The sequence below is a fragment of the Crinia signifera genome, chromosome 3, assembly GCF_055691185.1.
Source record: "Crinia signifera chromosome 3, ASM5569118v1, whole genome shotgun sequence".
NCBI lineage: Eukaryota > Metazoa > Chordata > Amphibia > Anura > Myobatrachidae > Crinia > Crinia signifera.
In genome coordinates this window covers 82,179,705-82,192,775 of record NC_139219.1, presented here as the reverse complement: position 1 = coordinate 82,192,775, position 13,071 = coordinate 82,179,705, and the positions used below count along the sequence as shown (strand labels likewise).

The 13,071-nt window shown below is 42.7% G+C and overlaps 1 protein-coding gene across 3 annotated transcripts in view; it reads left to right on the top strand.

Annotated features, from left to right (window-relative positions):
* RASGRP3 (RAS guanyl releasing protein 3) overlaps positions 1–13,071 on the top strand; it is a 108,438-nt gene that overhangs the window by 63,388 nt on the left and 31,979 nt on the right. The gene's annotated exons all lie outside the window — the stretch shown is intronic.

Here is a 13,071-nt window from a genome sequence, read left to right as displayed (position 1 = left end):
CGGTATTTTGACCTTGTCGGGATTTTAAATGTCGGTATTTTGACCTTGTCGGGATTTTGACCATGTCGGGATTTTAAATGTCGGTATTTTGACCTTGTCGGGATTTTGACCATGTCGGTATTTTGACCTTGTCTGTATTTTGACCGTCGGTTAATGGTTGTCGGTATTTTGACCGTCGGGATTTTGAACAACAGGATTTTGACTGCATCCATGTTGAATATTTTATAAGGGTAGCTTTAGTTGTCACAGTAATGATCATCACAGGATATTATCCGATGTGCTGTCAGAAGATCTGCAAGTGCTGTATTTATTTTAATGAGTGTTTTGGCTTTAATTTATATTTTTGTATTGTTAAGTTACTCAGATATTCCATGTGAAAATATTTTTACAGTATATTTATACAATAATTATTATTATTATTTAGTTTTATCAAGCATTTTCTAACATACAGTAGACCTGATTCTGCATTGCGAGCAAAGCAAAAAAATAAAAAATTGGGTAAGTTATATTTGTTTCTGTGCAGGGTAAATACTGTTTGCTTTATTGTTACGCTGTAATTTAGATTTCAATTTGAACATACCCAACCCAAATCTAAACCTCTCTGCACATGTTACCTCTGCCATACCTATAGAGCAACATTGCTTTGCCAAGTTCTGTGTTTAATTTGCTTTGCTAACAAACCTGAATCATGTCCAGTATACAGTGTATGACACTGCAGGAGATGCTTACACAAATCTACAATCATCTTATCCATTTTAACTGGATTGATTTTAAATAATTTGGATTTAAATCCGATTAAGACAGTTGAGATGACTGTGGATTTTTGAAAGCAACCTCTTGCAGTGTCATCCCTCACAATAGCAGACAAAATAGTATCTGTGGCGGAGTCGTTCAGATTCCTGGATTCGAAGCTCTCCAAGGATTTGAAGTGGGTGATCAATATAGATGCTATTGTAAGGAAAGTGCAGCATTTTTTAGGCCAATTCAGAAGTTGAATTTATCGCAAAGATTGACAATTATTTTTTACCCAGCAACAATTCAGTTTGTTCTTTATACAGATGGAGCCGCTCTCATTAGATGGGGACCTGGCGCGACTACCACCATTTGCCAGGTCTGTTGTCACAAAGAATGGGGCGCACACATGCACAAGATGCTCGTGCACCCCCATTCTCTGCAATGGGAAGCACGGACATGTGAGATGCTCGCGCATCCCTGTCTCCTGGCATCTGGCAGCTTTTCCGATATGCAAGCTGGCGGACTTAATGAGAGCGGCTCCATCTGTATGTTGATGAAATAGTGGTTTGGCCATGGAACAGGAAAATACTCCAACTGCAGGATGGGCAAAAAAAATATTGAGATTCAGCTTCTCCCGGTTGAGCACTATACTTTATAAAGTGAAGAAGAATGCGGGTAACATTATAGAAGATCTTTAGCATCCTGGTCATGATCTATTCTAACTACTTCAATATAGCAAACATTACAGATCATTTGTAGTAATCTCAGGACATGTCTTCCCCCAGGCTGTCACCTTGTTAAATATTTGAGATAGTTAGTCAGGCCAGGGTATGTTTGTGGAGGTTTTTTATGTGCTCTTTTTATGTGTTCACTTGGGAGATGTGGATGACTGGAAATTAATTGTATATTCTTATCTACTTGCCCACTAAAGCTGATTCGGTACTTGTTTAGTTTCACGGCAGCAGCTCTACGCTACGCTGACAACATAGCCTAACCTACGTTGTCAGCGTAGCAGGAGCCGCCCTGAAATTACACTGGGAGCAGGGTGGTGGGTGGCAGATGGAGCAGGGTGGGTGCTTCGTTGTATACTTACCGATCCCTGTGGGCGACGATCACGGGCAACGGGCGGCATCTTTCAGTCCCCCTCCTCCGGCAGTCACTCCCCAGTGCCAGCAATGTACGTAATTCAGTGCATTGCCGCTGGGGGAGCATCACATGGTTTACCTGCTCCCCCAGTGGCACTACGTTAATTGCGTAAATTGGCTGCTGCCAGTGCCGGAGGAGGGGGACTGAACGATGGCGCCGGGGAGTGACTGCCGGAGGAGGAGGACCCATCGGTGGATTGCGGGGACCCAGTGGACGCGGTGGCTGGGCCAGAGGAGGGTAAGTATAACACACAAAACACACACATACATTTCCCCCACTATCCATGTCATATCTCCACTATCCACATCATACCCCCAGTATCCACATCGGCGTGGAGTTGATTTTATAAAGTGTGGCGAGAGCAGCGAGCCACCGAGGCCGAAGCGTGGCGAGCGCAGCAAACCCTGAGAGAGGACGCGTATCTACGTCCCCTCGAGGGGCTCGCTGCGCTTGCCGCGCTTCGGGCTCGGTGTCTCGCTGAGCTCGCCACACTTTATAACATCAACTCCACACCAACGTGGATACTGGGGGTATGACGTGGATAGTGGGGATATTAACCATTGTTTAGTTTCAGGGCTACAGAAGCAGTTACGTAGTTTACGTAGGCAGCATAGTGCAGTATTGGTATTCTCAATACAGCACTATGTAAACTACGTAACTGCCACCGTGAAACTAAACAAGTACCATTGATTCTTATTCTGATATCACACACATTTCCTTCAGTTCTTTTTAGTTTTATGAAAAGTAAGTGAACTTATCTTTCAATAACTAGTGCAAATTAATAAATGATACTGCTATGGGACTAAATAATGTCCATTGATAATCTCTGTAATTACAAACATTAAATTATAGCAAACATTATAAGTAATACCCCTTTCACATTGCAAAAATAACCTGGGGTAGACCTGAGTTGTTGCAGGGTTGAATCAGGTCGAGGTGTGGTGTGAAAGCAGCAAGCAACCCTTCATTTTGACCGGCTTATAAGAAGGGTTAAATCCGGGTTTAATGTGAATGTGTCGGACCCGGGAACAAGATCCCCAGTCCGACCCATATTTGTAATGCGAAAGGGGTAGAATATATTAGTATGGCAAAGACAAATGCTCTGCACATCCCAAAATGTGGATTATTATGAGATGTGAATTATTGGGACTGAATTCCTTGTATATTGTTGTATACTTGATCAATAAAGATGATTCTGATTCTGATATCACATACATACCACCATTTACTTTTAATTTTATGAACACTATGTGAACTTATTATTCAATCAAATCCAGTGTAACTAGTGCAAAAGAATATTTGGTACTGCTATGGGACCAAATGTTGTACACTGCTAATCTCTGTAAAATACATTAAAAGTCATATGTTAATATGGTAAAAATTGGCACAAATGGTGTGCACGTCCCAAAAATGATCAATGCTTATTTTTCAAACTATATAATTTGATATAAATGTGCACTTAGGAGATAGAGTTTTGATAATAGTCCCATAACTTCTTAATGAAATTGCTATATTACAGTAAGTAATGTGTTGATGTGATCTGAAAGTTCAGTTATACCTGTATTTTCTTTTTGAGACAAAGTGAAAGAAAAAAACATTTCAGGGTTATAGCACCCTGAAATAAACATAGAAAATTGTATAAATAAATAAACATAAAATAATATCAACAACTAAGTAAAAACATTTCAACATGTATTAATTTTGTAATTACAAGTGGATGTTGAAGGACAAGAGAATAAATAATGTGTAGATAGCTTAAAAAACTTGTAAAATACTACTTCCGGTTACAATTTGTAAATCATTAATGCCAAATATCAGCAGAAGTAGGTATATTTTAGAGGCAAAAAAGTTTCTAGCATTCATATATATTAAAAAAGACTAAATGGAAATCAAATTACAAAAAGTATCTATAAACAGATCTAGACAGCACAATCCCATCACACAGAGTTTAAAGTACCTTACACCATATAGTAAAGGCTGTTTTCATTCTAACACTGGAAATGTAAAAGATAGCTAAATTGACTTGACTTAAGTTTTTGATAAATTACAAATATAATTTTAATCACTGTGTAATGCAGTAATGGGAAGTATACCAATTGTCAGAGCTACAGTACCCCTGCTTAAGAACCACATGTGATGTGCGGTCCTGTGTGCATTGTATCAAAGCCTGTAGATCACACCTGCTGCACAATAAATGTATCCCATCTCAGCAGGCTTAGCTGGGATTGCATATGATACTATACATTGTGTGCAACATGACTGCATACGGTGTATTGTATGTGGTTCAAGAGGGGATTATTGGGGACTTCTCCCCTCGCAGAAGGTGTCCTAGTGTGGGGGGGCCTTTAGAGACCTGCATGCAAAATTAGATTCAGAGTGGCCAGCAGACAGACGGCTATAGATTCCTTGTTATTCTTTCTGTACAGTACAGTATGTATAAATATTGGGGGCCAAATTTAATAGGGTGTGAGAATCAGAAAGTAAGAGATTTTGGGAGAGTTTTCCCATTTTATTTAAAGTGGCAACCAATTACATGGCAAATCAACCTGGTTTTGCAGTGTAAATGATTTCCGCATTTAAAAAAATGGGAAAACTCTCCCAAAATCTATCACTTTTTGATTCTCACACAGGGCCGAAACTAGGATTTCCGGCGCCATAGGAAAGACAGCAATTTGGTTCCCCCCCCCCCAAAAAAAAATAAAATCACAATACCTATAGATAGATTTCGCCCTAAGGTTTCAGAAATAACACCACCATGCTATACCATTCTCTGTAATGCAGATACACTTTGTTATACTGTACAGTATGCTGTTTTATTATCGCAGAATACTTTTTTTCAAATTGTTTTACAGATTAATTAAATTGGATGGAAACCTATGGCTGATTTACACTGTATAATTTACGGTGTAAATCAGCCATACCGTTCCATGCAATTTAACTGAGTGGCAGCACAGTCATAGAAATACAGCACTGGCGTGGGCCGTGGCGTCCCTCTAACTGAATCACTCTGGGTCTCTGACACATAGTCTGTGTGCCGCTGCTCCTGCCCGTCCTCAGGCCCAACTCTCCCACTCCCTCTTGCACTTCTCGCCCCGTTACACTCGCTCAGCTGGTGGAGGAAGAACCCGGCGGCAGTGTGCAGGCAGTTTGCCAGCCACAGCGGAGTGACTGTCTCACTCTCTAGCAAGACCCCCTCCCCGGTCAGTGCCCGGGTCACATGACCCCCTAGCGAGTTAGATTTACATGGGGGGTGTTCAAACTGAAATCTAAATTGCAGGGTAAAAATAAAATGGTCAGTTTTAACCCTTCACAGAAACAAAATAACCCAAATCTAACTCTCTCTGCACATTTTACCTCCCCCCCCCCCCCCGCAGTACACATGGTTTTGCCCATTTTGAGAACTAATTTGCACTGCGATCTGGTCTGAATTAGGCCTATTATTCACAAGCACAAACCATGGCAAGACTGGAAGGGGCCACTTTCTTGATCTCCTAGCCCAGGGGTGGCCAACCGGTCAGAGGTAAAGAGCTGAAAAATATCGGTAGTCAAGCTAAAGAGCCGACATCATGCGCGCGCCGAAGGCGCATGCGCCAAAAAAAATATGCCTCCAATAGTGCAATAGTACATATGCCCCCAATAGTACCAGATACACGTATGCACCACACGGTGCCGGGTATGCCCCCACAGTGCCAAAAAGCTGGTATGCCCCCACAGTGCCACAAACTGCTATGCCCTCACAGTGCAAATTTCCCATCAGCAGCACTCACTGTTGTTGCTGCTGCTGCCAGGCGGGGAGAGGACAGTCTGGTGTCCTCCTGCAGTCCTGTCATGTCACAGATGGGAGGAGAGCACAGCACACCGCGCATATCCTTCCCCCTCACTTCCCTGTGACTGGGAATCAATCAAAGCTCGCTGGCCGACTACTGATTGGCTGCTGGCCCACGAGCTCTGATTGGCGGACGGCCCAGTCACAAGGATGCACAGTAAGGGGTAGGAGAGATGCGTGATGCGCGCTCTCCTCCCCTCAGAAGGAGAAGGGATTCAGGGAACCGGTAGCAGGGGGGACTGGGACAGACGGTGGGCGGCGGGCAGCAATGGGAGCAGGAGCCACACTTTACAAGGGGGAGAGCCGCATGAGGCTCAAGAGCCACAGGTTGGCCACCACTGTCCTAGCCACTATACTATGTACAGTATATTTATTCTGGTGACAGCTTTACCCTACCTGCAAATGTCACTTTTATTGTACAATGTAAATATCTGCAATGAGTTGCAGCAGACTGTGACTCTGTTCAGGCCTTGCACACAATACACATTTCCTGCTGACACACATTGATCTATAATTAGAAAACCATTAATGTGGCGGAAACTGGTTATTTAACTCCAGAAACCTTATTTGTTATGTACAGTAGTTGTCAATGTACAGCACCTACTATAGTTTATTTAATACATACAGTACACAGTATTTTTTTTATGTTAACTTATCACCTGTCAGTGTTTTACACAAATGTTCATACTAATTGGGAGATGTATCAGGTCCTGGAAAAAGCGTAAGTGGAGCAGCAGTTGCTCAATGCATCCAGTTCGCTTCTTAACTGCCTGTTCAACGACTGTTTGGGCAACTGCTCCAATTTCTCTTCTATCTAATGCATACCGTATATACTCGAGTATAAGCCGACTTTTTCAGCACATTTTTTATACTGAAAAAGTACCCCCTCGGCTTATACTCGGGTGTATACGGTAATTGGTCCTTCACTCAGAGCTGGTGGCAAGGCCTGGTGACGCTGGGGCCTGGCGGAGGCTGATGTTGCAGTCTCTGTGCTGCTTTCGTGCTGGCCAGAAACTAGCACACGCCAAGTGCCGCCTGCAGAAGAGTAAGGAGCAGCCAGTATCGGGAAGCAAGGGCTCTGGCACTGGGGCTCATGAGCTGCCATGGTGAGTGCGGAATACATGCATCACATCCATACCCCATGCAGTGCATCCATACCACATGCAGCGTCAGCTCTAGTAGTAGTAGTAGTACGTTTATTTATAAGGCGCCACAAAGTGTCCGCAGCGCCGTACATAGCAAACAAAAAAAAACAAATTACAAGGTAGGTAGGTAGGGGTATAGCTGGTAGAACTAAAATCAGCATCAGTTCAGAAGTAGGTGTCAAAATAGTCAAGGAGACCGAAGATGAAGTAGAGGAAGGGATGAAGCAGTAGATGAAGCAGTCACGCAGCCCCAATTACCTGGGACCCTCTCATCTCTTCCTGATTAGTGCCTCCCTCTATATGGACTGTAATTACACATTACAGCTTCCCTTCCTGTCACACACTTTACTTGGCTGCTCATCCTGTAAGATTCCTTCCAGCTGGGGGAACTAAAATGACAGACCCAGCTGCAATTATGGGATCATGGGATGAAGGGAGAGGGGGACTTGCCCCTAGACCCTGTACAGTGTGTCTCAGTGTGCCCCTAGACTCTTTGCATTTCCCACCCTAGGCCTATACTCGGGTCAATAAGTTTTCCCAGTTTTTTGTGGTAAATTTAGGTGCCTCTGCTTATATTCGGGTCGACTTATACTCGAGTATATACAGTAATACATCTCCACCTATATATGTACACAATATTGATACAAAGATAAAACAGATCTTTCCGTGACAATCAATCAGTGGTCATATTTATCAGTAAGCAGTTTCACAACAGTTGTTGCTCCCAATCAAATTTTTTAAAACCCACTTGGGTTTCTTTGATCCCAAGTGGTAAAAAATGTTTTACCACTTCTGGAGACAAGTTCCCTCCCTTGAAGCCAGAAGGAATAATTGTGGTGATTCCTAAGCTAAGTAAGGATCACTAAACTTAAGGATCTTTGGAGGCGTGTTCCTTCCCCTCCATAATGTCAGAAGCAAATAATGTGGTGATCCCCAACCTTGGTAAGGATCCCAGGCACCTTATTTCCCAACTTTTCAATGATGATAAAATATTGATGAAAATGTTAGCTCTCCAGCTTAATAAAGTGATTCATGATATTGTTTCTCCTGACCAAACTGGCTTTATGCCTGGGTGCTCAACAGCTATTAACCTCCAACACCTATATACATCTTTGCAGATTTATGGTGATGGACCTGATAATGCCTTAGTTGTGTCACTGGCCATTTCACTAGATTTGGTGTAAGTCCTGAGTTTATAGCTTGGAACCAGCTTATTTATTCTTGTCCTGCTACAGTATCATGTTCTCTGTGAATGGCTTTGTTATAAATTCATTAACAATCTAGAAGGTGATCCCCTCCATTGCAGTAAAGCTGTTGGCTTGTTCAATCAGAATTTATCCTAATATTACTGTACTCTTTGGGTGAAATGTAATAGGAGGAGAGATTCAGAAAGTGAGAGATTTGGTAAAAAATCTCCAGTTTTGTTTAAAGCAGCAAGTGTAATTGATTGACTCTTCAAAAAAAAAAAAATAATGGAGATTTCTTACCAAATCTCTCACTTTGGGAATCTCTCATCCTATTAAATTTCACCTAGATTCTCATGAGGATCAAAAATCTCTATATGCAGATGACATGTTATGGTATATGTGTCATTTGGAGTTCTCCCAGCTGCTTTTGAGGCATTATTGAACTGATTTTTGCCCATTTTTCTGGTGTAAAGGCCCCCTACCCAGACCCCCTCCTGGTGGCGGGGAATAGGATCACATGCTTTAAATCACATGCAAATGGACCACATGCGATTCCACAATGTCCTGGGGGCTCAAGCGGGATTGGATGTCCATACACTACTGCGAGAAGTTGCAGTAGTGTATGGCCACCTTTAGATAATTGAAATTAGTCACCTTCCAGCTGATTGTGTGACCTTAATCTGAAACTTCCAATTGAGTACTTCAAGGCTAAATCTCATGTATGGCAGAGGGGTTCTCTCTCTGTCATGTGCCATGTGAATTTGGTTAAAATGGTTGTCCAACAGTTTGTTCTGTCAGACATGAGACTATGGGGCAGATTTATGAAGCCTTGACAGTTAGCAGCTGATTGGCTGGTGCGTTATCACTGGCAACTTTATAATTTCCCCAGGCTTACTAAATCTGCCCCCATAATACTGTGCAGGTTGTTCATCTCCAGGAATGGGTTTTACTCTCAGGGAAAGGGAGATGAAAATTGTGCGTTGTTGATATGTGTGTGTTTAGTGCATAACCCACGGGTGTCAAACACAAGGCCCGCGGGCCAAATCCGGCCCGCCAGACCTCGTCATGTGGCCCGCGCGAGGAGATAGCACGCAGGGGCAGTGTGTCTAAAACAGGAGTGCTGCGGGCCGCGTCCACGTCCGCCTTACCTGTTCCTCCACTGTCGGTGGCCATGTTCCTGTAGGCACATATGTATGCGGCTACAGAAACATGGCCACCGGCCTCCACGGCTACGTGGAGGAGGGCCCGGCCGCCTGTTCCCTCTGATGCCCGGCAGTGACAGACACTGGTCGGGGACGTCATGACGATGATGACGCCGCCCGCCCATGCATCTGTAGAGAAGTAGGAGCAGGCAGGGAAGCTGGACCGGGAGTCGGGGACAGTGTGGCCGCAGCAAGCAGTGAAGAAAAGCTGGAAGCCGCAGCAGCTGCAGGACAGACGGAGAAACAGTAAGTGAGGATGAGGATTACACTCACAATAAAAAAAATATATATATCTGCTGTTTCCTGAGGTGTCCCCGTATATAATAATAATAATAATGCCATGACACCACAGGCTGCTCCTGTATAATCATTTATGTGTCATGGCATTACTTTTATTATATTATACAGGGGGAGCAGTCTGTGGTGTCATGGCATTATTATTATACAGGGGGAGTAGCCTGTGGTGTCATGGCATTCATTTTATATTATACAGGGGGAGCAGCCTGTGGTGTCATGGCATAATTATACAGGGGGACCTACAGATACAACCGGCCCTTTGAGGGTGACCAAACTGCTGATGCGGCCCCCGTTGAATTTGAGTTTGACACCCCTGGCATAACCCCTTTAGTTTCTTTTGGCAACATTCAGGTACATAGAATTTGGTTAGCAGTGGGAAATGTAGGCCTGTGATCTCCACTTTGGGACAATGCCAGGGTTTGGCCCTTTGTTAATCCTCCAGGTTTGCCTCGAATCACAGCCCACCATAACTTGTTTTGTTCTTTATCGCTTTTTTTGCAATATGTTATTTGCCTGTATGACCCTCCTGGGTAGTTCCCCAAGCAGTGTTCTGCTTAAGTATAGACTATGTTTGTGCCTTGATTATGCACCCAATTCCTTTTTATTTATTTTTGTGTGTGTGCTTTTGTTCTATTTATTCTTGTATTTTTTTCCTATAAAACCCTCAATAGAAATACTCAAAGTTCAACATTTGTATAAGATGGAAGTTTTCTATTGGCTTAATGTGTAACCAGTTTAATATTACCATTCATACATTGCTCAGGTATTACAACTGAAATGCTGGTTGCAGTGCATAGCATAGTATCATTTGCTAAGGTCTGGGGTGTGCTGCACTATACTGCGTGTTATTGGGCTGATATATGGCCTATGAGCTGTGTGCATAGTTTGTGACTGAAAGGGAGATGTACAGTATCAAGTATTAGAATAAGATAAGGTACTTGTGAGTTATCCGGGCTGCCGATTTCTAAATCGGGTCGGATCGGGCACATCGCATCGCATCGCATGCGACCATCAGATGCGATGCGATGCGATGACCCGATTTTTCCATAGGAATCAATGTTAAAATGGACTGAGTCCATTTTAACATGGAATTCAACGGGAAAAAGGGGTCCTTTTCATACCCCTACTATCCAAGTGGGCATGGAGTTGGATATAAACCTGTGGCGAGCGTAGCGAGCCACCGAGCCCGAAGCGTGGCGAGTGTAGCGAGCCCCGCGAGGGGACACAGAATACCGTCCCCTCGCGGGGCTCGCTTCGCTCGCCACGCTTCGGGCTCGGTGGCTCGCTACGCTCGCCACAGGTTTATATCTAACTCCATGCCCACTTGGATAGTAGGGGTATGAAAAGGACCCCTTTTTCCCATTGAATTCCATGTTAAAATAGACTCAGTCAATTTTAACATTGATTCCTATGGAAAAATCGGGTCATCGCATCCGATGATCGCATGCGATGCGATGCGATATCGCATCGCATCGCATCTGATTGTATGCCTTAACTTAAGGCATACAATCAAAAAATCGGCAGCCCAGATAACTCACAAGTACCTAAGATAATGTTGAGACGTTGCCCAAAGCAACCAGTCAGCCTCTAAGGGGTAAATGTATTAAGATTGGCAGGTTTTGACAGTTATCAATTTATACTAATTGGCTGAGCTGTTAGTGGAAATGGGGCTCACCCCATACATAGAAAGGGGATGAAGAAAGGTTAATTATATCAGACCACAAAGTCAATGAGGGCAGACCACATACTTGACCTCATTGACTTCGGGGATCTACACTGGATTTAGGTAAGAATTTTTGTACAGGTACCCCAATGGATTTCTACTGGGCAAGTGGACCGGAGGGTCATGTGTTAATGTAGGTAAGTATGTGAGTGCACTAGGACAGAAATATTGGCACTTGTCCCAGTGTTCACGATGAACCAATTAGTCTTAATTTGTATGATTTTGAAACATATAAACATTTACACATAGACTCCTGTACCTATCGATACACACACATATATATATATATATATATATATATATATAAAAAAATATATATATATATACAGATACATACATATATATGTGTAAATATATGTGCTATATGTAGATAGTTATACAGGTTGAGTATCCCGTATCCGAGTATCCGTTATCCGAATTATTCCGAAAACCATACATTCCAGAAAGTGAATAAAAAATATTTTTTTTGCTAAAAACTCACTGGGGACATTTGTAACAGCACTACTGGTGACATGATGTGTAACTGGCACTATATATGTGCAAGAAAATGATTGCTTGGCATTCAAATTCAATATCTGAGATAGTACACAAATTTTGTTTCATGTTTTGAAACCTTGTTTTTTGAACAAATAAAATATATTTGTGTGTATTTTATGTGGTAATAAAATAAATTTGTGTGTATTTTATGTGTTAATACAGCATACATGCAAGAAACTTCAAAATACATAATTGAAATATTAAAATATTCCGAAATACGGAATAATCGGTTATCCAAAATTCTCCTGGTCCCGAGCATTTTGGATACGGGATACTCAACCTGTATGTAGATAGGGTACTTGTTTCCTAGCACGGCGCCCTTTGCATCGCATACCATAAGGCATACAATGGTATGCGATGCGATGTGACGTGATGGCCCCCGATATCATACAATGTTAAAATTGTATACCATTGTATATGGCATACAATGCCATACAATGCGATGGTATACGATTTTAAATTGTATAAGCACCCTAATGGGTGCTTTCAATGTTAAATGGCCCCCCTATAAGATTAATAATTGTATAAGCACCGTAATGGTTGCTTACAATGTTAAAAGTACCCCCACGACACCCCCACTATCAACGCTATCAGGGGGCGCGGAATACATGTGAAGTAATACGCGTCCGCTCGCCAAGCTTCGGGCTCGGTGGCTCGCTGCGCTCGCCACACTATATAGAGTTGACTCCACGCCGACGTGGATAGTGGGGGTATGAAAAGGTCGGAGGACGCGTACCGCCGCCCCTCGTGGGCACGCTGCACTTGCCACGCTTCGGGTTGGCGTTGATATTGGGGGTGGCGTGGGGGTGTATTTCACATTATAATCAGCCATTAGGGTGCTTATACAATTTTAAATTGTATGGGGCTTATACAATTTTTAATCGCATGCCATACAGTATGCCCGCATGTGATGTGATGTGATGAGATGCCATACAATGTAATATCGTGGGCGCCGTGCTAGGAAACAAGTACCGTAGATTTTTCTTGAGCGATTTATATTCTTTCGTACAAGTATGTTTGCAAGTCTGTATGGGTGATTGATAAACTTTACTTTTAAGGTGTGTGTATGTGTTTTTATTGGAATATTTGTTTAATTGTGAAACTACTAGTATGAGCATTTTTTTCCTGTAATTCTGAGCATTTTTTTCCTGTAATTCTAGAACCAGCGCCAGCTCAAAATGCCCAGGGCTGGTTAGGCTCCCTGAGGTGGGACCCGTTGCAATTTTTTAAAATATTTTAATGATTTCCTTACTTTTACACATACAAACACATC